Source organism: Schistocerca nitens, chromosome 7 (genome assembly GCF_023898315.1).
Source record: "Schistocerca nitens isolate TAMUIC-IGC-003100 chromosome 7, iqSchNite1.1, whole genome shotgun sequence".
NCBI lineage: Eukaryota > Metazoa > Arthropoda > Insecta > Orthoptera > Acrididae > Schistocerca > Schistocerca nitens.
The window spans coordinates 481046879-481072423 of NC_064620.1; the positions used below are offsets into that span (position 1 = coordinate 481046879).

Sequence of the window (25545 nt, forward strand, 5' to 3'; positions counted from 1 at the left end):
CAGAGTTTGTCGGTTTAAATACTTTTCACCCTGTATATTTTGAGCCACAACATTATGTGCAGTAACGTGGGACAGATGGGAAACACGACGTTTACAAGTCCTGCGTGGGAGGCCACTCACCCTGCGGAGCACCGGTTCGGTTCCAGGCCACGGCACTTTCCTGATGAGACCTGCCTACTCAGCTAGAAAATTCGAACCGTCCAGTCAACACCACCTGCGCATTCCCTCCCACTTTTGCGTGCTAATGCCTTCACCGCAGATCCCCCACCTTTCTCTCGCGCCACGAACCACTTACCTCTCCTCTCACATTTTCTTGCATCGCCGTGCTTGCTCTCCTAAGAGATTAAACTCAGTACCACAGCTGGCTCTACGGTGGACACCAGTTACCGCGCCACAAAAAGACGGCGCCTTTCATTGTCTATTCTTGTCCGCCTTGGGTGGCCGTTCTTTTTCCCGTCGCTGGCTTAATGCAATTACTTGCACCCGCTGCGAGGGCTGAATAGCGTCGGGTTTGACGGGGCGGTCCAAAGCCGACAAGAACACGCCTCTACGTCGCAGCCGCCCGGCTCCGGGTGACGGTGAGTACGTGTCTCACCTGCGGTAGGCGAGGCGCGGCCGGCCTGGTAGCCCAAAAAGAATAAATAAAACACTCGAATTGACACCGGCGGTCGTGCCAGCAGGCTGCTTTAACAGAATCGGTGGCTTTTCACAACAAGAAAGCCGTGCCGCATCAGCGGATACCGGCCTGCAAAAGTACCCTGGTACTGCTCCGTGGCAGTGATCACTAATTAGGACAGCGCCTTGAAGGTCCAGATACGCAGTGAGGGCACGCGCTAGAAGGGACAATTTGAGGAGACGAGCAACGATCACAATACAAGACAAGAGACTACTGACTGGTATGTAACAGGGAAAAGATACGGCTGTGGCGTCAGTAACAAAACTCCCCGATACAAAGGGGCAATTGTTATTTATGACGCAGATATTATGGAGATTCGGTGAAAGAATGGTATGGGCGTCCTTTCTGCAGCTCCTTGAACCGTGATGGGTATTTCACGACAAGAAACAGTATGAAGTCGTATAAGGATGTCGCCATTCTGGATGTACATTTGAGATCACAGAAGTGCTCGTGTATCGACGATTAGGTTCAAAGCAACAATGTTTTCTCTTACGGATAAAGTTAGTAACACACATACTGGATCCTACATTACAGACGTCTGTTTAACTAGAACTGTAGTCGTCACCTGTGAGTGATAAAAACTAAAACCAGTTGCAGGAAAGTAAGGAACGGCGCTAGCTTCTTTCCCACATTTAAAAATATATAGTTTTATAAGATTGTTCTTGTTTTCAAGTACCTAGGTTTACGGCTGAATGCTGGCCTTTCTACGTATGATACACGTGTTTCATGTATGAATTTTGGCCATACGTAACAACTCCACTGCGATCTCTTGATAGTGGTGCTGCCTCAAAAAGAAGGGGCTGCTTGTTTGATTCCAACTTTCGAAAAAGATGTGTATTTTAAATTTGCTGTCTCAGTGCCCTACGTAGATACAGAACAAAGGCCGATATTGTAATACAATCGACGGCGAAGGATAAATTGAATATATTATAAAATAAACAAAAAGTGACTGAGATTAAGCAGTACGTGCCGGCTGTACGGCCTATGACAGCCAAGAATACATTTGTTCCATATTTGTACATATCGTCAGCCTAGATATTCTTGTAACACTTTTTTCCCTTCTATTTGACCTACAGAAGTTCATTCCACTGAGTGCGGTTTTGTTGCGGTCAAGATATTGGATTCGCATTTGGAGCAATCCCTTCCAGCTACTCGAACTAAAATGCTCCTTAGTTTCCCTAAATCACTGCAGGCAAATTTCCGTAGACTGTTTCGATCCTAACTTGTGCCGATCTCTATGTTGAAGGGACTTCCGTCGGTACAGTTAATCGTTTTTAAACTAACTTCCTAGTGAGTTAGATACCTGAAATTTTAAACGTAGCTCACAACTGGATAACAATGCAATATTAACTTCCTTTCTTGTCTGGTTTGTCGCGGAGGATACTTTGTTTATCACTGTTATTTCTTGAAGAGCGAGAGACGTTAAACTTTCAACATAGTTCATAACCGGACGACAGTGCAATATTTGCCCGAGGGTGCCTTATGTACCACAGCTATTTACCCTTTTTCTGTTCCACTTAACGAATGTTTCGCGGGAATAATTATTGCTGGAAAGCCTCTGTGTGAACTTGAATCCCTCTAATTCTTACCTTCACTACCTTTTCCCGAGATATACACAGGACGAAGCAATATGTTGATTGAGTCAGGTGAAGAGAAACTGAAAAAAAGCCTGAAATAATCTGAAGTAAATGTCTGAAGACGATTAAAAAACTTGACACACACAAGCCTAAATAGCAGAAAATAGTTGTTTGAATAAGATGTAATTTTAAATGTATCACGTTTCTAAATCAAGTACAAAATAATTTCACCTCGCGAGATACGGATTCCTTATCCCATACAGATAGTCTTGAAAATTTGTGATTGTGAATTTTTTTTAGCTATGAAAATACTTCTAAGTTTTAAAACAAAAATGCAATACATAAATTTAACCGACGACGTTTACTGCAGCATGGACTATCAGCTCGGAGACCATGGATGCGGTTACCCTTGACGCTGCATCACAGACAGGAGCGCCTGCGATGGTGTACTCAACGACAAACCTGAGTGCACGAATGGCAAAACGTCATTTTTCCGGATGAATCCAGGCTCTGTTTACAGCATCATGATGGTCACATCCGTGTTTGGCGACATCACGGTGAACGCATATTGGAAGCGTGTATTCGTCATCGCCACACTGGCTTATCACCCGGCGTGATGGTATGGGGTGCCATTGGTTACACGTCCCGGTCACCTCTTGTTCGCGTTGACGGCACTTTGAACAGTGGACGTTACATTTCAGATGTGTTACGACCCGTGGCTCTACCCTTCATTCGATCCATGAGAAACCCTACATTTCAGCAGGATAATGCACGACCGCATGTTGCAGGTCCTGTACGGCCCATTCTGGATACAGAAAATGTTCGATTGCTGCCCTGGCCAGCACATTCTCCAGATCTCTCACCAATTGAAAACGTCTGGTCAGAGGTGGCCGAGCAAGTGGCTCTTGATGAACTGTGGTATCGAGTTGAAACTGCATGGGCAGCTGTACCCGTACACGCCATCCAAGCTCTGTTTGACTCAATGCCCAGGTGTATCAACGCCGTTATTACGGCCAGAGGTGGTTATTCTGGGTACTGATTTCTCAGGATCTATGCACCCAAACTGCGTGAAAGGTTAATCACATTTCAGTTCTGGTATAATATATATGTCCAATGAATACCCGTTTATCATCTGCATTTCTTCTTGGTGTAGCAATTTTATTGGCCAGTAGTGTAAACTGGGTCCGTCGCATGTTACCATTACAGGAGGCACGCCAAAATCGTAAGCTCTAATGGCACCGCGAGAAGAAGAAGGTAAGGTACAGAGCAAACAGGATATGAGAATCTCTGAATCCTAATCCTTAAGAAAGGAGTTGGCAGGCCAGCCGCGTGCCTGCCTGGAACGTGGGGAGACCCCGCGCCTTCCCGGCTCGGCGGCCATGACAGACGGCGCCGCCCGCGAGCGCCCATTAGCGGCGATGTCGGTGACCAAAGCGCCCATCTCGTACAGCAGCGCGCCCAAATGGACCCAGTTCCGCCGCCGATCGCCGCCACTTATAACGCCCTTTGGCGGCGAATCTGCGACACTGGAATCTGTGTTCGGTTTGCGTGTCCCTCGCGGTGCAGATTAAAGGCTCGCCAGCTCTTTAGACCGCAGAGCGTTACCATTTTTCAGTACGACTGCCCTCAGAGCGGCAGCGCCCATTTGGAGTAATTGGGAGACGGAAGGGATCCATCACGGGGAGACGTCCGGTCCCTACCGTGGCGCGGCGGCCGGACACACTGGCTTGCGCTGTAATCGCTTTGTAAAGGCGTCAGGCTCGCCGCAGAGCGAGATTTGTCGTCGCGGCCAAAGGGACGCCGAAGACCGCAGTGCTGTACGGGCGTTAGTTGGACGGAAAGTAACGAACTGAACTTCCAGCACTGCCGGTCTCGTCTCTAAAAGCTGAGATGTATCGTCGTCTGGCACGACTGTCTCCATAAGTGGAAAGGCCACAAGTAGGCTATCGAAAATGCGAGCTGGGGAATTTTAATTTGCAGGTGGCCGACGGTTATTTCGGGACATTCCAAAGCAAGTCCGCCTGTCAGCCAACGCTACCGACGACGAGAGCCCTTTCGAACAGCAAAGAATTCGTAACAGGCGGCCGGATTCGTTCGTTCATTTCCTAATGGGTTTGCCATATGGAGAAGGCACAGCCGCCATAAAAGGACTGAAAGTAAAACCTCGTTCTGATAAATCACTCTTGAGCGAATCACCTTGATGCGCCATCTGTACAAGATGAAATGCAAAAGGAAAAGCCGTTACATACAGAGAAAAAAATTACGTATGTGGGCGAGTAGGACACGCGCACCGAGTGTTCTGTACAGACTTAATTTTATAGACACTTCGTCCATCCCGCGAATCGAGAATGTCGATGGTTTTTGTCTATTATCGATATCGATACCTGCCAGTTATACGTCAAGTCGTTCCTGAGAAAAGGGGTTCTTCACAGAAGGACAAACAGGCAGTCGGATACAAATACGAACAATTTTTTTCGTTACATACAATTCAGAATTAACAATTTTAGGATTTTTTTCCTTTACTTGTACTGTGAAACCTTGCGTCTCGCCAGATTTCATGATTCTACGTCAACGGGAAGTACCCCATCTCGCTTGATGAGTGAGTTTGCAAGTATCAAATTATGTTACATAAACGGTCGTACCTTCTGATTGCATTGGCTTAGAAGGTTAATTTTTTTTAACTTCCAAGAGACGGTAGACCTTAGCACGTCATATAAATTTGAAACAGATACATCAATCCGCTCCTTAGAAAAAAGGGCTTAACAGACGGTCGGACAAACAGACGATCAGAAAGTAACTGTCCAAAAACAGTTTTTGAAACCTTGCTTCTTGCCAAATTTCATGATTCTAGGTCAACGTGAAGTATACTGTAAGTTTTGCTGAGTGAGCTGGTGAGTGTAAAAATATGTGACATAAATGGCCTTATCTGTCGAGTTCATTCATTTAGAAGGTTAAGTTTTTCACACCTCTAAAGGAACGTAGTCGTTCGTATGTGACACAAATCTAAATTTAACACGTCTACCCTTTCCTGAGGAAAACGGGTGTTAACATTCGGACAGACAGACTGTCCGACAACAGATTACAAAATAAATATTTTTTTCGTGTGGTAAAATTACAAATTAACAGATTTCGGATTTTCCCCTTACTTGTACTGTGGAACCTTGATTCTTGCTAAACTGCATGATTCTAATTGAAAGGCAAGTACCCTATAGGTTTTGATGAGTCAGTTGGAGGGTATCAAAGTATGTGACGTAAATGGATGTATCTTTTAATTGCATTGACTTAGAAGCTCCCATTCTTTACGCAGCTAACGAACAGTAGACCTTAATACGCGGCATTACTTTCAATTCGATACGTGTACTCGCTCCGAAAAAAAAGGACTTTTAACAGTCCGACAGGTAAAGAGACGGACGACAAAGCGATCCTATAATGATTCCGTTTTTACCGAACACTAATGTTGGTTTTCCAATGTAGAGCGTAGAATGTACGCAGCCAACCACGATCCACCACTTTTGAAATCGTGTGAGTTTTCTGGTCAAACAAAATTTCTTACGCAACAGGGTTCGAATGATTCACCTTGTGGCTTTAAAATGTGTCGTTTTACACCGTAGAAAGGACAGTTACTTCTTTTGGTTGCCTCTGCGCTTCATCCACCCTCATACGCACACGTAGCAATCATTTTATCAGCCAGTAACATATCCAGAGATGACGTTTTCCCTTGTCCAGTACTTATTTGTTTGACAACTTTTATTCAAACTTGTTAAACCTTCCGACTCTTGAAAGCATCAAGCAAAAGTAATTCCAGATGCTTAGGATTGCACCAACACTTTACCAGCAGCTCTTATGTCAAATTTAAACTTCTGATAGGCGTTGCTCCTTTTTTGAATAAAAATTTTCCGTCGTATCTTCCTTTCTGTATTCAGTTTACTCCAGTTCTCCCTTCTAAGTTAGTATTGCAAAATTTTAGGACTCTTTGTAACTATCATTTCTTTTTTTTCCTGTAGAGTGTTTTTAACTTAAAACTGTCTCCGTTCTCCCGGTTTTTCTGAATTTCATCAGCAACAATGATGTGTACTGTTTTCATTTAAGACACTTCTTCTTCGCAAAATTCATCTCAAACATGTTAGCGAGTACGTTGCTTTTTCTTGTTATTGCATTCATTTACAGACGCAGTGCATGTTTTCGAATGTTGAAATACTGGTGAGTACATTGGCAGTCAGCTGCAAATTTTGACTAGATGTTATCTGGTTGGTATCCCTTCAGACTGTAATTTCTTAAAGTATCGGGCAGTTTCATTGCTACTTACTCAATTTAAAACCGCAGTTCGTTCTGTAGAATCTTCAAAAGGTATTAGCCATATCTGCAAGGTTCACAAATTCGTGCTAAGAGATGAGTTTTCACCTGAGATTCACTGTGACGTCTACAGTGGACGCAAGCGAAAACTGAAATTATCACATCGCAATGCTGGATGCGAATATCTGCGGTTTATGTTCCGAACGCGAGAGTGCTACGCATAGGAAGCGGCTTTGATGCAGTCTGCTGGTACGGTCCCCAGAGCGTGTCGTGACAGTAAATGCGTCTGTATGAGCGAGCGAGCATGCGTGCGTGTCTGTGAGAGATGAGGAGAAGGCCGAGAGAGGAGAAAGAGTGGGTGGGTGGTGAGGAGAGGAGGGGGGGGAGGGAGACAGTTGTCGGCCGCTGCGTGGCGGGCAGCCTTGAGGTGCAAGGCCGGTACGTGACCCGAGCCGTCCGGCCCCCTAACTCACGCACTGACCTCTCCCCTCACGCACCGGGCAACGGGCCACGCACATACATCATCGCGCCGACACCACCACCTGCACTGTTCCCGCTGGACCGTCCTCGATTCCGATTCATCGTATCAGAATCATTAGCTCCCACATTGGGAACATCTGGGAGTGGATCCCCAGTTTCGTCTTTTACCGAGCAACCAACAGAAGCCTAGAATGAGATTTTCACTCTACAGCGGAATATGCGCTGTTATGAAACTTCCTGGCAGATTAAAACTGTGTGTCGGGCCGAGACTCGAACTCGGGACCTTTGCCTTTCGCGGGCAAGTGCTCTACCAACTGAGCTACCCAAGCACGACTCACGCCCCGTCCTCAGAGCTTTATGTCTGCCAGTACCTCGTCTCCTACCTTCCAAGCTTTACAGAAGCTCTCTTGTGAACCTTGCAGAACTAGCACTCCTGAAAGAAAGGATATGCGGAGACATGGCTTAGCCACAGCCTGGGGAATGTTTCCAGAATGTGTTTCTCACTCTGCAGCGGAGTTGGTAGAGCACTTGCCCGCGAAACGCAAAGGTCCCGAGTTCGAGTCTCGGCGCGGCACACAGTTTTAATCTGCCAGGAAGTTTCAACAGAAACCTAGTTTCAGTCCTGATTTGAAGTTTGCACTTTAGAAAATGTGTTTCCATCGTGGTAGCAGAACACAAAGTTTAATTTCTCTTATCTAACTCAGCAATGCTTTCTAACACTATTGGAATAGATTTTATGTTATGCCACCTCTAGCTACTACTCTAATGACAGTTTACATATGAAATTCTAGCCAAACAGTTTCATTACCGTCAAAAACTTTTGTGTTTTTTAATTACTTATGACTGTATTAGACATGCAAGTAAGTGTAACTGCGTATTATGTGTATATAATACACAGTTTTTATTTTGGATCATTTAGTTTCAGTAAATACGAGGATCCATTGCACGCATGATAAAGTCATGTACTCTAGCCTGATTGTCCCTGTTTAGTGTTTCAGTTTCTGTGAACCTTCTGCTCACAGCACCATCATGGAACCAAACAAAATTTAATTATTAGTTTGTTAATGATACAAAACGTAACATGCACTTCTGAGACTACTGGTTTTGTTTCTTATAAGAGATCACATTGTAATATATACGTCTTTTATAGTAACTATTAGTTAAAAAGAATGACAACACCACCGCTGCTTCAGCTATAACTATGTCGATATAAGTGTCTTTCATGAATTTCCTTTGTTCTTTGTTCTTTGCTTCCGAACGTTCTTTTTTTTTCCAAAAGCACTGCATACTACCTCAACCATAAAAATCGGATTGTGTATCAAAAACAGCTTTTATCTTTCCTTAGGTCACTATTTCTTCATAGGGTGGTCACCTATCGACAGAATTTTCTATGCTGCCTTGACAACTGCAAGAGCACCTATCATCAACATGTTTATTCGTTCTATTTAATTATGTTCGATAGGAGCGAGATATTGTCAGATAATGTTTTACGAATCTTGATGTCTTTAAATGATTTGCCGTTTGTTGTTTTTTACTCTTAAGAGGAAATTCTATGACATTTAACGGATTTCTCAACTATTGTAGCCAGAGATGCTGAAAAATATCTTTGATTTCACTCATTTAGCTGACACTGGTTCATGTGATTTTTCTTGACAGTTCTAAATACAGAAACTCTTCATCCACACAGAGATTTTTATTTGGTGTTGTCAATGTGGGTATCACGGTTCCAGTCATAACAAATTACAGAAATAATAATAATAATAATAATAATAATAATAGTCTAATGTCCTGCAGCAACGGTTCGCAAATTTTCCGTTGTGGAAATAACTAGTCCGCACATGGTCAATGGTCGACGCAGCACGGCTTCCGAAAGCCACAAAGAGTGTAAAATATCGTCAGAGTTAGCTCTCCCTCACTGACTCTCCGTTGTCTTTCATCATTTGCAGTTACAGGCCTAGTTCAGACTACAAATAAGCCTGCTTGTTAAACTAACCCTATTCTCATAGCTCCGTCATGGCACCAAGCAAAATTTACTTTTTAATACGGTGATGCTATGAAACGTAATATGTACTGCGTCACCTGTGGGTGGAGACCGGAAGGAATTATTTGGGTGTATTAACTAACAACTCAGATTGGTAGAGCTATTACTGGTGGAGTTCTGTCGGGGTATCGTTTCGCTTTATTTGCCGGCAGTTTAACACGAGGTTTTTTTATATCATGATCTACAAATGGTCTCATACATGGGTGCTAATTATGTACGACAGACCGTGGTAGACCATAGACGCTAATAGTATTATTTTAGACCATAAACATGCGTTACAAAAGAATTTTGGAGGACCAAGTAAAATCTCATCGCTAAAACTGCTCTTGTTCTCTCTTGACGGTGAGAGATCTGAGGCAAAAATCAAAAGAATGAGAGAACACAATCACTGAGAGAAATATTGTATTATACTTAATTTTGCTACAGAGGGTCCCTGTCGAAATCGATATACAAGTTTCTGCAAAGCAGAGATAAGTTAGACAGTTTAACATTTCAGAATGCAAAATTAAACATTAGTGTTGACGCCAATATGACGTTCTACCTTTGTGGTGAACGTTAAGGCTGCACTATGACGATCCTCGACCGCTGTTAACTGGAGCTACTCGACAACTGGGCATGAACCGGGTAGAAATGCTGAGTGGAGGTCTTTTATTCACGTGATCTGTAGCGCTGGTGGCGCATCAGCTGAGTGGGCGTGGCTCTCTTGCTTCCAGCGGCTGGGCGGCGCCGGTCGCTGCCGCTGCCGCTGACGATGTCGGACAGCAGCGGAGCCTCTAGGGCCAGCCTCTGAACCTGGAGTGTTTGGTCCTGTATGGTACCGACTTGCTGTGATACCACAAATTTTAACATCTAAAGTGACTGAAAAGAGGTTAAAAAAAGGTTCAAATGACTCTGAGTACTATGGAACTTAACTTCTGAGGTCATCAGCCCCTAGAACTTAGAAGTACTTAAACCTAACTAACCTAAGGACATCACACACAACCATGCCCGAGGCAGGATTCGAACCTGCTACCGTAGAGGTCGCGTAGTTCCAGAAAGAGGGTAAGAACTGGAGGGGAAAACAAAGATTGAATTATCTCAAACAAATAATTGAGAACAGCAGGTGTTAAGAGTGTTAAGAGTTACTCTGAGATGAAGAGTTTGGTACAGGCCTGGCGGTCCGCATCAAACCAATATACACTAGATGGTTTCTCCAAATTTGATACCTATTGCCCTAAATACCACAACCTACAGGCGAAATCTGTAGGTGACTGGTTTGAGCCACGGCCCGCCTTACTCTGTTCGCCACTCGAGGTTGACGACAATTAAAGGCGCTCACCCATCCCTGCTTTAGAAGTGACCGATTATCCGCCACTGACTGGCATGTCGCAGGTTTCTGGCCTGCCACAGTAGCCGCCGTACGCATCGCGAATATCCGCCGGAAAATGCCACGAGGCTAAAGAGTACTTTTCCACGGAGCAGGGACGCAGGCAGCCCTGCAGAACAAACGAACACTGCAAGTCAAGCGAGCGCCCACCGCGACCAGAAGAAGTGGGCGCCGTTCTTGCCCCAGACCAGAAGTCCGGCTGCAGTTCGGTAAGGCGCGCTCCAGACCGGTCATTCTCTGGGCAGGCGGGCAGCCAGCGGGTGACCGCATCGTTAGCGAGGGCGGCCGCGAGCGGTCACGTGGCTCGCGACCGCAGCCGCAGTCCGGGACGTGCCGCCTCGCGGGCCGTCAACTCCACCAGCCACCGACCACCGACCGCCGACCGCCGACCGCCACACGTGTGCCTGGCCGTCCCGCAGCCACCCCGGGAGGGGAATGACACCGCCGAGGGGACGCCCCCGCGACGGAGTGTCCGTCACCATCTATCTGTTCCCGAAAACGGCCGACGGACACTAGCGTAGCGAAATGGTATCGAAGGCTCCAGTTAGTCCCAAGTGATCATAGGTCCTACTGTGGCTGGTGAAGCTTCGTTGGTTAACCTTCATGTGTTGGAAGTGCAAAATGGCTAAGCAGGGATGGCTAGAGGATGTAGAGGCTTATCTCACTCGGGGTAAGATAGATACTGCCTACAGGAAAATTAAAGAGACCTTTCGAGAAAGGAGAACCACTTGCATGAATATCAAGAGCTCAGATGGAAACCCAGTTGAAAGCAAAAAAGGGAAATCAGAAAGGTGGAAGGAGTATATACAGGGTCTATACAGGGACGATTTTGTTGAGGACAATATTATAGAAATGGAAGACGCTGTAGATGAAGATGAAATGGGAGGTATGATACTGCGTGAACAGTTTGACAGAGCACTGAAAGACCTAAGTCGAAACAAGGCCCCGGGAGTAGACAACATTCCATTAGAACTACTGATAGCCTAGGGAGAGCCAGCCCTAACAAAACTCTACCATCTGGTGACCAAGATGTATGAGACAGGCAAAATACCCTCAGACTTCAAGAAGAATATAACAATTCAAATCCCAAAGAAAGCAGGAGTTGACAGATGTGAAAATTACCGAACTATCAGTTTACTAACACGAATTCTTTACATACGAATGGAAAAACTGGTAGAAGCCGACTTCGAGGAAGATCACTTTGGATTCCGTAGAAACGTTGGAACACGTGAGGCAGTACTGACCCTACGACTTATCTTAGAAAATAGATTAAGGAAAGACAAACCTACTTTTCTTGCAATTGTAGACTTAGAGAAAGCTTTTGACAATGTTGACTGGAATACTCTCTTTCAAATTCTGAAGGTAGCAGGGGTAAAATACAGGGAGCGAAAGGCAATTTGCAATTTGTACAGAAACCAGATGGCAGTTATAAGAGTCGAAGGGCATGAAAGGGAACCAGTGGTTGGGAAGGGAGTGAGACAGGGTTGTAGCCTATCCCCGATGCTATTCAGCCTGTATATTGAGCAAGCAGTAAAGGAAACAAAAGAAAAATTCGGAATAGAATTTAAAATCCATGGAGAAGAAATTAAAACTTTGTGGTTCGCCAATGACATTGTAATTATGTCAGAGACAGCAAAGGACCTGGAACAGCAGTTGAACGGAATGGACAGTGTCTTGAAAGGAGGATATAAAATGAACACCAACAAAAGCAGAATGAGGGTAATGGAATGTAGTCGAATTAAATCGGGTGATGCTGAGGGTATTAGATTAGGAAATGAGACGCTTAAAGTAGTAAATGTGTTTTGCTATTTGGGGAGCAAAATAACTGATGATGGTTGAAGTAGAGAGGATATAAAATGTAGACTGGCGATGGTAAGGAAAGCGTTTCTGAAGAAGAGAAATTTAACATAGAGTGTAGATTTAAGTGTCACGAAGTCTTTTCTGAAAGTATTTGTATGGAGTGTAGCCATGTATGGAAGTGAAACATGGACGATAAACAGTTTAGACAAGAAGAGAATAGAAGCTTTCGAAATGTGGCGCTACAGAAGAATGCTGAAGATTAGATGGGTAGATCACATAACTAATTATGAGGTATTGAATAGAATTGGGGGAAAAGGAGTTTGTGGCACAACTTGACCAGAAGAAGGGATCTGTTGGTAGGGCATGTTCTGAGGCATCAAGGGATCACCAGTTTAGCATTGGAGGGCAGCTTGGAGGGTAAAAATAGTAGAGGGAGACCAAGAGATGAATACTCTAAACAGATTCAGAAGCTTGTAGGTTGCAGTAGGTACTGGGAGATGAAGAAGCTTGCACAGGATAGAGTAGCATGGAGAGCTGCATCAAACCAGTCTCTGGACTGAAGACCACAACAACAACACATGTGTTGGAGACAACAGTTTCATCTGTATTTAAAAACTTTATTTTATCTGCACTCAGTTTCTGTGTCACATTACACCATCTTCAGGACTCGCGCGGATAGCTGTGAGTGTTAAAAGTGCCGGTTGAGGGATGGGGAAGCGTGCTGGCTCCAGATCGCATTCGTCCGCTGAGTTAGCTACGAAGGTTGGTGTGCCGGCCAGATTGATTCGCGACCATATAGGAAACTTTAACTCACTTTCCCATGAATAACGCTTTGGCGACAGGAAGGCATCCGGCCACTCCATAATCCTAGCAATAACAAAGTATTTTCCATAGGGACATCACCAACGGTACGGGTACTTTATGCCCAGCCTAAAAAAAGTTTAAAAACATCAAAATTCATTAATTGTTGTTGAATCATATTAACAACATATTGTTTAAAGAGATATTGTTGTGTAAGTAGGCGCCGGAACTTGAGAACTGCATTTACCACGCTCTTTGCAATATCAACACATTTTCAATGTGTTCTGCAGACTACACGGCCACGCAAAAAAACGTTAAATTCAAATTTGATTCATTGTTGTTGACTTTTACTCTCAACATACTTTTTAAAGAGGTACTGATGTGTAAGTAAGGCCTTGAACCTAGAAATATTGAGGACGATATTCACTGGGAATGTGATATCTACTACAGCGATTTAAATTTTTATTCTAAGTTCAATTGGAAATTTTAAAACGTATATGAAACCTGCTGGAAGAAGTCCCTAAAAGCAACACATATTTCTTTTCAAAATTTTAAAAATATAAAGTAACTAAATGGATTACAATAATTTCAAAACTTGGGCACAACTTACTCCTCCTAACCTCCTTGGTATTGCTATGATTAAATCAATCACGCTATATATATATATATATATATATATATATATATATATATATATATATATATATATATATATAATAAAACTGCAAAAAAATTAGCCAAAAGCTGATTGCTGGTGACGTAGGGTATGTAACAGATCACACTAACACTGTGTTGAGAAACTTTGTCTGTTTGAACACGTTAATCCTCAAAATAAAAGGCAAAATTTTAGTGGGTTTCACAGGTAAATTGAGCGTGGCTTGGGGCATCATACAGGCTTTATTTCATCAAAATCGGACCACAAGGAAAAAGGTACCTTAATGTTGAGTTTTAGGAGTGCACTCAGTTTAGACGTTCGGATGTTTACCTCTGTGACACCATCATCACAATGTACCACACCGAAGAACCAAGAGATGGCTCTGTTAGTTTCGTAGTACACCATAGAACCAACAAATGGCTCTGTTAGTTTTTTTTGCCTCAGAAGTATTTTCGGAACTTCTGAACTTCACGTAAGTGATAGAATTAAGCGCCTCAATTTTATTTTTATGAATACAAATTAACTTTTCTTGGCGAGAAAATATGGATGTACTGATTTCGCTTTGTGTAATAAGAACTTAACAAAATTGTTTTTTCGTTTTTCGATAGTTTTTTGCTTTTAACTTCTTGGATAGGTAAAACGAATTTACTGAGTTTACTTTCTGATTTGGATGCTTACTTATTATACTTTGATTTCGTTCTGTTTACCAATAACATTCTAGGAAAATAGTAGAGTCTTCCTCAGTACGCTAGAACGCCTAAAAACCGAGGACTACGCGGTCTCAATAGTCGGTGAATACCTGAGGGAGACTTGCTGCAGCTCGAAAACATCAGGCTTTAACTCGACATTGGAAACTCTTTCCGGCACGATGTAACTCTGATCGAGAGCGTCATGCGTTATCTCACTCCTCACTTCATATTATAAGCAAGTCACCCAGCCATAGATACTTAGTACTATCTGTATGAAGCAAGTCTAGGCTGCTAGTCCGTTAATAACCATGCTTTTTTCCCCTGGTGGTTATCCTTCTTAATACGGAGTGCGCTCGTCAAGATTTGGGTATTGTATCTTTAGTATTTAATTTTGTGATACGATATCCTTCTTAAACGCACAGTTGTCAAGTTGGTCTACGAGATGGAAGTCGTGTGTGCCATCTGTCTGTGAATCGTGTAAACTTTCTCTGTGGGTTATCGTTTTGTAACTGTTTCTAGATGAAATTTGGAAACCAGACCAGTATTTGCTTGAACAATCCTGGAAAACCGCCTGAAAACCACACTCAGGAAAACCGGCGTACCAGCCCACAGTAATTCATATGTCGCGTGTGTTCAGTTCCAGTCTGGTTCACCTCCCTCACTCACAAGCTAACACTATGCGTGTTACGCTATACGAGCAGGTAAATATCAAACTACAGCTGTCTCCTGTTGCTGAGATAAAACACTTCAGGTCGTATGGGGCGTTAAGCATCAGTTACGTGAGACTTTACCAGAACGTATTATAATACAGAATTGTAATAAACAGACAAGGTAGTTAAATTATTTAATCTTATTGAAAAATCTACTACAAGGTATAGTCTTTATATGTACTGTAACAGTGAACATCGAAAAAACTCCAAACAGCTATGATCACGTGTGAAGCATTTATTGAGATAACCGGTGACGGTAAGACCCTGTTACCAGCTTTGGATTTTCAACTTTACAATTCATACAATCTCCTCCATCTGCGATTTTTATCGTGTCACATGAATGTGTAAAGATCGTGGAACACTGTGGATGTTGGCATGTCATAATTAAAATAATTATATATACAAAACATGAGATTAATTCGCCGATTACTAATGTTACTGATCATACCAAAGCTGAATACAGAAAATACTAATCCATATTCAGCTTGTAATTCTGTCAAGACCACAATGAATTCTTCAAAGTTCGCATTTACTTTAACGGTAGTGAGCTTAAGGAAATGGATTGTGTTTGTCAGAATGAGAACCTTCTACAATGCGATTTTCTTCTTAAACACATCCCCATGAAATGAGAAAGAATTTGTTTCTCACCTTGCAATATATTACTGTGGTGCAGTGTGCCGTCAAGTCAACTCAAAATGCGAGATCTGCAATCCATTCCGCCGGCCGGGGTGACCGAACGGTTCTAGGCACTACAGTCTGGAGCCGCGGCCCGCTACGGTCGCAGGTTCGAATCCTGCCTCGGGCATAGATGTGTGTGATGTCCTTAGGTTAGTTAGGTTTAAGTAGTTCTAAGTTCTAGGGGACTGATGACCACAGCAGTTAAGTCCCATAGTGCTCAGAGCCATTTGAACCATTTTTTTGCAATCCATTCCGGATGTTTTAACTTTTGTTCCTGCAGTACTTTTTCCCTCATAAATTCCACAATAGCGAGTTTTAAATCGAAAACTTGGTGCAGGCTTGCCCCTTGACTTAACCTATGTACTTTGCAGTAATATGTAATACCCCCACAGTCTTCGTTCATTTCCGTCGAAAGCTACTGCAACTGACTGTGGAATAATTCTTGCGACTTCAGAAATTTCACTATTCGCACCACAAAGTTCTTCACGTACTGCATACGAGCAAAATTAGCACTGTCCAATAAATCCCATCTGTCGATCACTGTAATTTTTTGCTCTTTCTTTAAAGTCAGTACCGCCATTAGACTGTTTTTTATTTGCAGTGTTACATCTACACGATCATGATTTCGGCTTCAAAGTGCCATTATCAAGTGTTTTAATGTTATACAGTGCCTAACATGGCATACTGTCGCATTTAAAATACACTACACTAAAATATGACAGTATGCTATCTTAGGCACTGTATAGCATTAAAACACTTGATAATGGCACTTTGAAGCCGAAATAATAGTCGTGTGAATGTAACACTGCAAATAGAAAACAATCTAATGGCGGTACTGACTTTAAAGAAATGTTTTATGACTATGGCCCCACATTATGGAAAAATTATTTTTTGCTCTTTCGTTCTCAAGTAAATCTTAAAAATCTTTCTGCATGGTATGTAATATCGGCCAACGGCCTTGCCGCATTGTAACACCAGTTCCCGTCAGATCACCGAAGTTAAGTGCTGTCGGGCTTGATTAGCATTTGGATGGGTGGCGGTCCGGTCAGCCGAGCGCAGTTGGCAAGCGGGGAGCACTCAGCCCTTTTGAGTCCAGTTGAGGAGCTACTTGATTGGGAAGTAGCGGCTCCGGTCACGAAATCTGACACCGTTCCGTTTTCAAGGCCTGTTCGGACGGAGTTAGTCAGTTATTGCAATATTATTTCAGCAAATCTGCATTACTCGTCGCTCATGCGATTGCGTAATGGGTATTGAGAATTCTCATCCCTCTCTTCGGTCATTCCCATTTATTTTTAAGGGCTTGTGACGATATAACCTTAGACTGTCTCTTTTCGTGAAAACATCCACTAGGCCTGTGAACGTCTTTTATACCACTAACAAATAGCGAGGAGTAAAGAGTGCTGACGTCACGGTTCTACCGAAATGAAGAGACCTGTACCGACTGAAAAATGACACCCCGTGAAAGTGAATGAAATATCGGGTTGTATCAGGTACTTCTTGGAACGGACGAGATATGCTGCATCGTGGCCCGCACGCGGCCCGCACACTCGACCCGTGTGGAGTACGGTATGCCAAGGCTGGCCCTCTCTAGAGCAGCCAGACGCACAGTAGCATAAGTAAACATTCACGGTACATATGATACCGCACCTTACGTGATCTTCACTGCTATAGCCTACTATTACTCAGCCTGATGGGCTACTCTTTCCACAACTGCTTCCTCTAGGTTTAAAGAAAATATTGTGTATTACTGCTATGCAAGTAATTTTGTCTTGTTGGTATGTTAACCTGCCAGCCGCGGTGGCCGAGCGGTTCTAGGCGCTTCAGTCTAGAACTGCGCGACTGCTACGGTCGCAGGTTCGAATCCTGCCCCGGGCATGGATGTGTGTGATGTCCTTAGGTTAGTTAGGTTTAAGTAGTTCTAAATTCCAGGGACTGATGACCTCAGATGTTAAGTCCCATAGTGCTCAGAGCCATTTGAACCATTTTGTATGTTAATCATTGCTCCTGTGTTTTTCAAGCACCTGGTAGTCCTCATTATAGTCAACTGCGCACCTAGTTAATTAGTTAGTTAGTTAATTACAAGTTCCATAGGTCATCTGAACGACTGGAATTGAGGGAGAGTCCATTTCCAAAGAAACACTTAGGAGTCCTTTGCAGAAACATTATTTACACACTCATCTGCTGCTTTCTCATTAAACGGATTTTTTATAACACTAGGACCGTCTGCAAAAAGTACCAATATTGTTTGTTGAATGTTAAGTGGATGGACATTCACAGACATAAAGAATAGGAGTGGGCTAAAACTTAAACCTTGTGGTACCCCCTATCTGATTTTTCCCCCCTTGGTCACTAAAATGGGGCAACGGCCTTGCCGCAGTGGATACACCGGTTCCCGTGAGATCACCGAAGTTAAGTGCTGTCGGGCATGGTCGGCACTTGGATGGGTGACCATGCAGGCCGCCATGCGCTGTTGCCATTTTTCGGGGTGCACTCAGCCTCGTGATGCCAATTGAGGAGCTACTCGACCGAATAGTAGCGGCTTCGGTCAAGAATACCATCTTACGACCGGGAGAGCGGTGTACTGACCCCACCCCCCTCCTATCCGCATCCTCCACTGGGGATGACACGGCGGCCAGATGGTCGCGGTAGGCCACTCGTGCCCTGAAGACGGAGTGCTTGGTCACTAAAATTCTCTGTCTTTCCGACATTGTCTGAATTATTCAGCACAACTTTTTACATTCTATTTGTTAAATACAATTCAAATCAGTTTTTCGTAAGGCTATCAACTCCAAAACAGTGGTTCAAATGGCTCTGAGCACTATGGGACTTAACATCTGAGGTCATCAGTCCCCTAGAACTTAGAACTACTTAAACCTAACTAACACAAGGACATGGCACACATCCATGCCCGAGGCAGGATTCGAACCTGCGACCGTAGCGGTCGAGCGGTTCCAGACTGAAGCGACTAGAACCGCTCGGCCACAACGGCCGGCTATCAACTCCAGTTTCATTTGGTAAGAGATACTATCACAGGCTGTGATAGTGACTAATACGAGGTGCATTCAATTTCTAAGGTCTCGGATTTTTTTTTCTAATTAACTACTCACCCGTTTTTGTTGCAGTGCAGGAAGGAATTTGTTCTTCAAAACATTTTCGTAGGATGCACCTGTTACCGTAGTGCCCTTTGGAACGCAATGGGTAAGGATTACGCCCTCGCTGTCCCAGAACATGGACACCATCATTTTTTAGCACTGGCGGTTACCCGAAATTTTTTTGGTGGCGGTGAATCTGTGTGCTTCCATTGAGCTGACTGGCGCTTTGTTTCTGGATTGAAAAATGGCATCCACGTCTCATCCATTGTCACAACCGACGAAAAGAAAGTCCCATTCATACTGTCGTTGCGCGTCAACATTGCTTGGCAACATGCCACACGGGCAGCCATGTGGTCGTCCGTCAGCATTCGTAGCACCCACCTGGATGACACTTTTCGCATTTTCAGGTCGTCATGCAGGATTGTGTGCACAGAACCCACAGAAATGCCAACTCTGGAGGCGATCTGTTCAATAGTCATTCGGCGATCCCCCAAAACAATTCTCTCCACTTTCTCGATCATGTCGTCAGACTGGCCTGTGTGAGCCCGAGGTTGTTTCAGTTTGTTGTCACACGATGTTCTGGCTTCATTAAACTGTCGCACCCACGAACGCACTTTCGACACATCCATAACTCCATCACCACATGTCTCCTTCAACTGTCGATGAATTTCAATTGGTTTCACACCACGCAAATTCAGAAAACGAATGATTGCATGCTGTTCAAGTAAGAAAAACGTCGCCATTTTAAGTATTTAAAACAGTTCTGGCTGTAAAATTCCATCTGCCGTACGGTGCTGCCATCTCTGGGACGTATTGACAATGAACGCGGCCTCATTTTAAAACAATGCGCATGTTTCTATCTCTTTGCAGTCCGGAGAAAATAAAATCGGAGGCCTTAGAACTTGAATTCACCTCGTAGAGACAAATCTAAGAAGGTACAGTTAGAGAAACTGATGTCTCTCTGTGAAAAACAGAGTTTCGAGCCCAATTATTTTGGGGGGGAAGGAGGGGGGCGGCAAGGCGTCCGCACAGGTGTGGCATTCCGATGCAGTGCGAGGTATGGCGAGAGCCGTGCAGCAGGCCTGGCCACGGTTTTTTGGCTCAGCGGGAGTCAGGAGTCAGCGACCGCAGGCAGGCTGCCCGCTCGTGGCCGACGTGCCTCTCCCAATCACGGCGCCAATAGCGCGTGACGCACACCGCAGCCGCAGCAGCAGCCCAGCGCCGGAAGCGTGGGCAGCCGCCTGCCGGCTACCTATTGCGCCTGGGAGGTGGGCAACCCGCGTGGCGCGTGACGGCCATCCCCGATATAGATCAGAGCTCCTGAAACTGTCTTCGGACGTGCCGTTCACTGACATTTCCCAACAGCCGTGTCACCAGAGCCTGCACTTGACACATAGGGAAATAACCATCAGGCAACAATGAACTATTTCTCATTGTACGATCTGAGCATACGGTCAATAGGGAAAAGATTGGGATGGGAAACATCGACCACTTAAACCTGATACCGGTATTTTGGGTCTGAATAACAGTTACTTTTTGGTATTTGTTTGGTCTCACTGACAACAGTTATTTCTCCTTTTTAATGATAATCTGGTGTAAAAAACTGATGTATAGCAATTTGCCATAGCAAAGCTGCTAATATTTTTAGTTCTAGATAAAACTCAAAAAAAAAAAAAAAAAAAAAAGTTACGTAGAACGTTCTGTAGCTTCTGAAAGTTGAATACCATCTTCGAATGGTATTGTTTCTGGTGAAAGGAGTCAACTTACAAAGCAACACATAACACATACTACATACGGACAGACTGGACAATAAATATTCGCCACTGGATTAATTCATTATTGAAAGCCCGACTATTTTCAGGTAATAATTCCTGGTTTTTCCCACTATCTGAATCGTTAATCTGAATCTTCTGAAAGAGCATTTTGCTTTTAGTACCAAAAAAATAACTGTATTTAAACTACCATTTTAAAATAAAGATACATGTTTGACTAAAAACGGATTTTTTGAAACAGTTTAAGAATATTAACGCTATGGATTTTACTCATAAGCTTATTATTTGTGTCCTTTTCTATGAAATAATTAAAAAAGAAAATCATGGCGTGAGTAATGGACTGCTAAATTAACAATTCATTCATAGTATAATAAAAACAGAAATTAGTTGATCTGATACCTGTGTCTACATAATATGCCATTATGTGCTTCCGACCTCTAGAAACGGACAACATAACATGAAAAATAGTATTCTCCAAACTTAGCTTACAACCTTTGGCACCTACTATTCGTAATGCCTAAATAGTGGTATAATCCTCGATAACATCGTGATTTATTGATGGAGATTTAAAAAATCTGATTCAATGTGAGAGTACCGATGAATTTTTTGTAGTATTCAAACCCTCATTACTTTTCAAGAAAAAGAGCGAACGGTGGACAGACTCTTTTCTTTTGTTTACCTATTTTATTCGATAATTTGATTCTATATATTTTGGAATGAATAGCTCAAATGTATGAAGGAGTCGTAGACATTTTCAACCTTGGTGAGATACCCAAGTTTGTTGTTGGAAATAACACCAATGTAAAACCGGAAATCGGTTATTTCAGATATCGATTATTTTGAACGGTTTTAACATTCAGGTTAAACTGAGGATGAAAATAACCAGTGTAACTGAAAACCGATTGTTTCGGCGATAATAGCCACCCCTAGAAACGCAGTGACCAAGCTGTAGTCCCTTTACTACATTTTACAGCCTTGTGTCACCCACTCGCTGAAGAAAATTCATAACCAGTGTTAATTTTTTCGACGAGGACAAAACTCACGACTTGGAAGAACGTACTACCATGGACAGTACTATTGTTTCGGTGTGAATACGACGCAGCTCTTGCGCTGCAATAAGAAATTGCATAGTCTCTCTGAGGTGTGAATTCAGTGAAGCAACAAATTACATCCAAATCAGTTAAGAAAAAAATTGAGTAGAATCATGTAGAACCTTAATCTTCCTAGTTTAAATTAATTATTTCTTTGTTTACTTATTTAAACTAAATTCGGAATTTTGTCATTTCATGGCAGTGGTTTGCGAATTAAATAGCCTAACTTAAAAACTGTCTTTACCTAGGACAATTGCTTGTTGCCTTGTGAAGTCTACTAAATACGTCTTTTTCGTGAATATTGGAAATACGGATGTGTATGTCGGTAAAAGCAATGGTCTCTACACACTAAGTGTTCAAATTCGGAAAATATTTTTTGTTGTCCACTTTAACTAAAAGCCGATGCCGTCAGGTTACTGAATTCACTTCTTCCAGATCCCAGTTCTAAAATGGTGTTGATGCACGTTTGCATTTAGTATTCCGTGAAGCAGCGATAAGCAGGAAAAGAAATAATGATGACTTTGAAATTTGAATACTAGACTAAAAATGATGAAACTATTCAAAAAATGAAAATTAGGTGGTAAGAATATACAGTAGACGATTGTTTCTTTCATGTTTCTACAATAAGTGTGCTACAGTACTTCCTAAAAAGCAGAAATGAATAAGCAAATGGTTATTCCTAAGTTAAGAAATCACGGTCGCTACCGTTCCAGTGCCTCCAGAATAAACCATTGGTTCAAATGGATATTGAACGTGGGTCATCACGCCGGCTGTTAGATACTCAACCATATTTTTTAAAGCATCTTTTCATTTATTATGACCAGTTACGCAACGGTTCAACAACTGTGATTATTAACAGTCACGTGATTTTGAATACTCTGTTGATCACAAACCTAAGCGTTTTACGCTAAATTCACGAGATACTCAAGCCAAGAGACATGACAATGGTTAACGAAAAGAACTGAAATGATTCATGATAAATAAAAAGCCTTTTTGTGTTCCAGACTGTGGAAAAACGTTCATAATTAATTATTTATCCAAACGTTTCTTTAATGGCCCAATAAATGATCACCTGTGAACAGAGAAATATAAAAAAAATAATAATTTTAACCACTGAGATAAGTGATAAACACGAAGAAACTGTAACAAAGGCAGCAGTTATTAAAAAAAATACGTGCAAAGAAAACCACACAACACGATACTCTAAACAGTCCTTTAAATATCGCATGCCAATAGCCTCTTTATATGACTAGGTGGTATTTTGACATTAATGGAAAGCTTAGTAGAGGTTACTGATTGTATTAATGTGGATTACATTAACAACTTGACAACCTGCATAATTGACAAGGTTATATATGCAACGTGAGTGTCTTCAGTAGCGGGTCATGGATTCTGGCACAAAACTTCAACTCCTGTCAATTATAATTCCAATCACTCTGAACAAAGTTTCACGATCTGGATAGTCCTAATTATTTTTGGTTAGTTACCGGTGACTCAACATTACTCTCGGTGCATTTTGCATGGAGTATTAAATATCCGAAGTTTGAAGAAATGGAGGAGCTTAAGAAAGACTGGTCAAACAAAAACATCAGCACAAGTATTAAGTGTGTGTGTGTGTGAAATCTTATGGGACTTAACTGCTAAGGTCATCAGTCCCTAAGCTTGCACACTACTTAATCTAAATTATCCTAAGGGCAAACACACACACCCATGCCCGAGGGAGGACTCGAATCTCCGCCGGGACCAGCCGCACAGTCCATGACCGCAGCGCCTCAGACCGCTCGGCTAATCCAGCGCGGCAGCACAAGTATTAAATTAAGTTCATCCATGACATTAGAGTCCGCAGCTCGTGGTCGTGCGGTAGCGTTCTCGCTTCCCGCGCCCGGGTTCCCGGGTTCGATTCCCGGCGGGGTCAGGGATTTTCTCTGCCTCGTGATGACTAGGTGTTGTGTGATGTCCTTAGGTTAGTTAGGTTTAAGTAGTTCCAAGTTCTAGGGGACTGATGACCTCAGCCGTTAAGTCCCATAGTGCTCAGAGCCATTTGAACCATTTGAACCATGACATTAGAACTGCTGCAAATAAATATATAAACGAATAGAATAAAAATGAAAAAGGTTTCATTATGTTACTGATTTTATTTCCAGAAAAAGCTAGTACTATAGTTCAGAAATGTTCAAATATGTGTGAATTCCTAGAGGACCAAACTGCTTAGGTCATCGGTCCCTAGACTCACGCCACTACTTGAACTAACTTCATCTAACTTATGCTAAGATCAACACTCACACCCACGCGCGAGGGAAGACCCGAACTAATCCGCGCAATCCGTGACATGGCGCTTCAGACCGCGCGGCAGCGCTTATAGTGAATGGATCTATCGAGAGCAGCAGATTCCAAACGCGGAAATGAAACTCGAAAGCAAATTGAAAATTAACCACTCATCGACGACGTGTGATAGGAAGACAATATGCCGACGACTCGCGAAAGGCACTGTTCCGATATCAGCCTGATGTGATTCAAATAAACCTCTGAAAACCTAAATCCTGATGGCCAGACGGGGATTTCTCCACCGTACGACTCCACTGACGTAACGTGCTGCACCACTGCACCAGGTATGAAAACACGAAGCGGCTGTGTGCACGTACTCGACTGCACACTACATGTTTCTTGCGCTCCCGTGTATTGTCAGAAGCAATCCGTCACTCGATAAAGAAACCGGCTCGAAACTCGACGTGGCTAAAAGGTGTCACCGTAAAGGATCGCGGCCCGTTCTGCTCGTGTAATTACCGGATGTCCGTAAAGGGCCTCGTAGCGTCGTGAGAGATGCCGGCCCGCCGTCACCGCTTTTTGCGCCGGCCGGGCGCGACCGGACATAAACCAACAAGTGTTTTGAATTGTTTCTCGCTTTGCGGCGCTTCTTGCTTCGCTGCCGCCTGTGTCGGCGCCCGCTTTTTGCCGGGAGCCTCCCACCGAGGCGACGTGACGGCGGCCGCGAGACCGTGCCCTACCGCTGACGACAGGCGAAATTTCCCCTCGGCGAAACGCGACGACCGACCAGCGGGTTTCCCGGCGGTTTACGCTCCGCCGCATCGTTTATAAATTTTCTGTTTATTTACTAATTAGTTCCCGCAGGAGCATGAGAGTCAAAGGTACTAGGTCATGGAACGAATCAGTATATATTGTAATATTTATTTACAATTCGTCCTTGCAACTGATAAATACATTCGTATTTATTTTAATATAAGCGTTTGATTTGATTCACTTGCAGGAACATGTTTACAATTGTGGTTTGCATTAAAGATTTAGAAACAGTCCGTTACGAAAGATATTGGCTAAAATGGCTCTGAGCACTATGGGACTCAACTGCTGAGGTCATTAGTCCCCTAGAACTTAGAACTAGTTAAACCTAACTAACCTAAGGACATCACAAACATCCATGCCCGAGGCAGGATTCGAACCTGCGACCGTAGCGGTCTTGCGGTTCCAGACTGCAGCGCCTTTAACCGCACGGCCACTTCGGCCGGCCACGAAAGATATTGAAGCTTGATTTTTACTTATAGCATTTTCCCCTGATTTCCGTTTTCATCTGCAAATGTCGTCTGCTTTCTCATTTATCAGGTGTTCTCCCGTTTGACAGTGATGTTTTTGGCATGGTTTCACATTGGTTTGCAGCACTTAAAATGGCTCAGATGGCTCTGAGCACTATGGGACTTAACATCTGAGGTCATCAGTCCCCTAGATCTTAGAACTAATTAAACCTAACTAACCTAAGGACGTCACACACATCCATGCCCGAGGCAGGATAAGAACCTGCGACTCTAGCGGTC

At 43.3% G+C, this 25545-nt stretch overlaps 1 protein-coding gene, 1 non-coding gene and 1 pseudogene across 2 annotated transcripts in view; 2 read left to right on the forward strand and 1 right to left on the reverse strand.

Annotated features, from left to right (window-relative positions):
- Positions 1-25545, forward strand: part of LOC126194888 (zinc finger and SCAN domain-containing protein 22-like) — an 820246-nt gene that overhangs the window by 362899 nt on the left and 431802 nt on the right. The window lies entirely within an intron of this gene.
- Trnas-cga (transfer RNA serine (anticodon CGA)) lies at positions 7281-7355 on the reverse strand. Its single transcript has one exon. It is a non-coding gene; the product is annotated as a tRNA-Ser (tRNA).
- Positions 18125-18242, forward strand: LOC126195945 (5S ribosomal RNA; annotated as a pseudogene).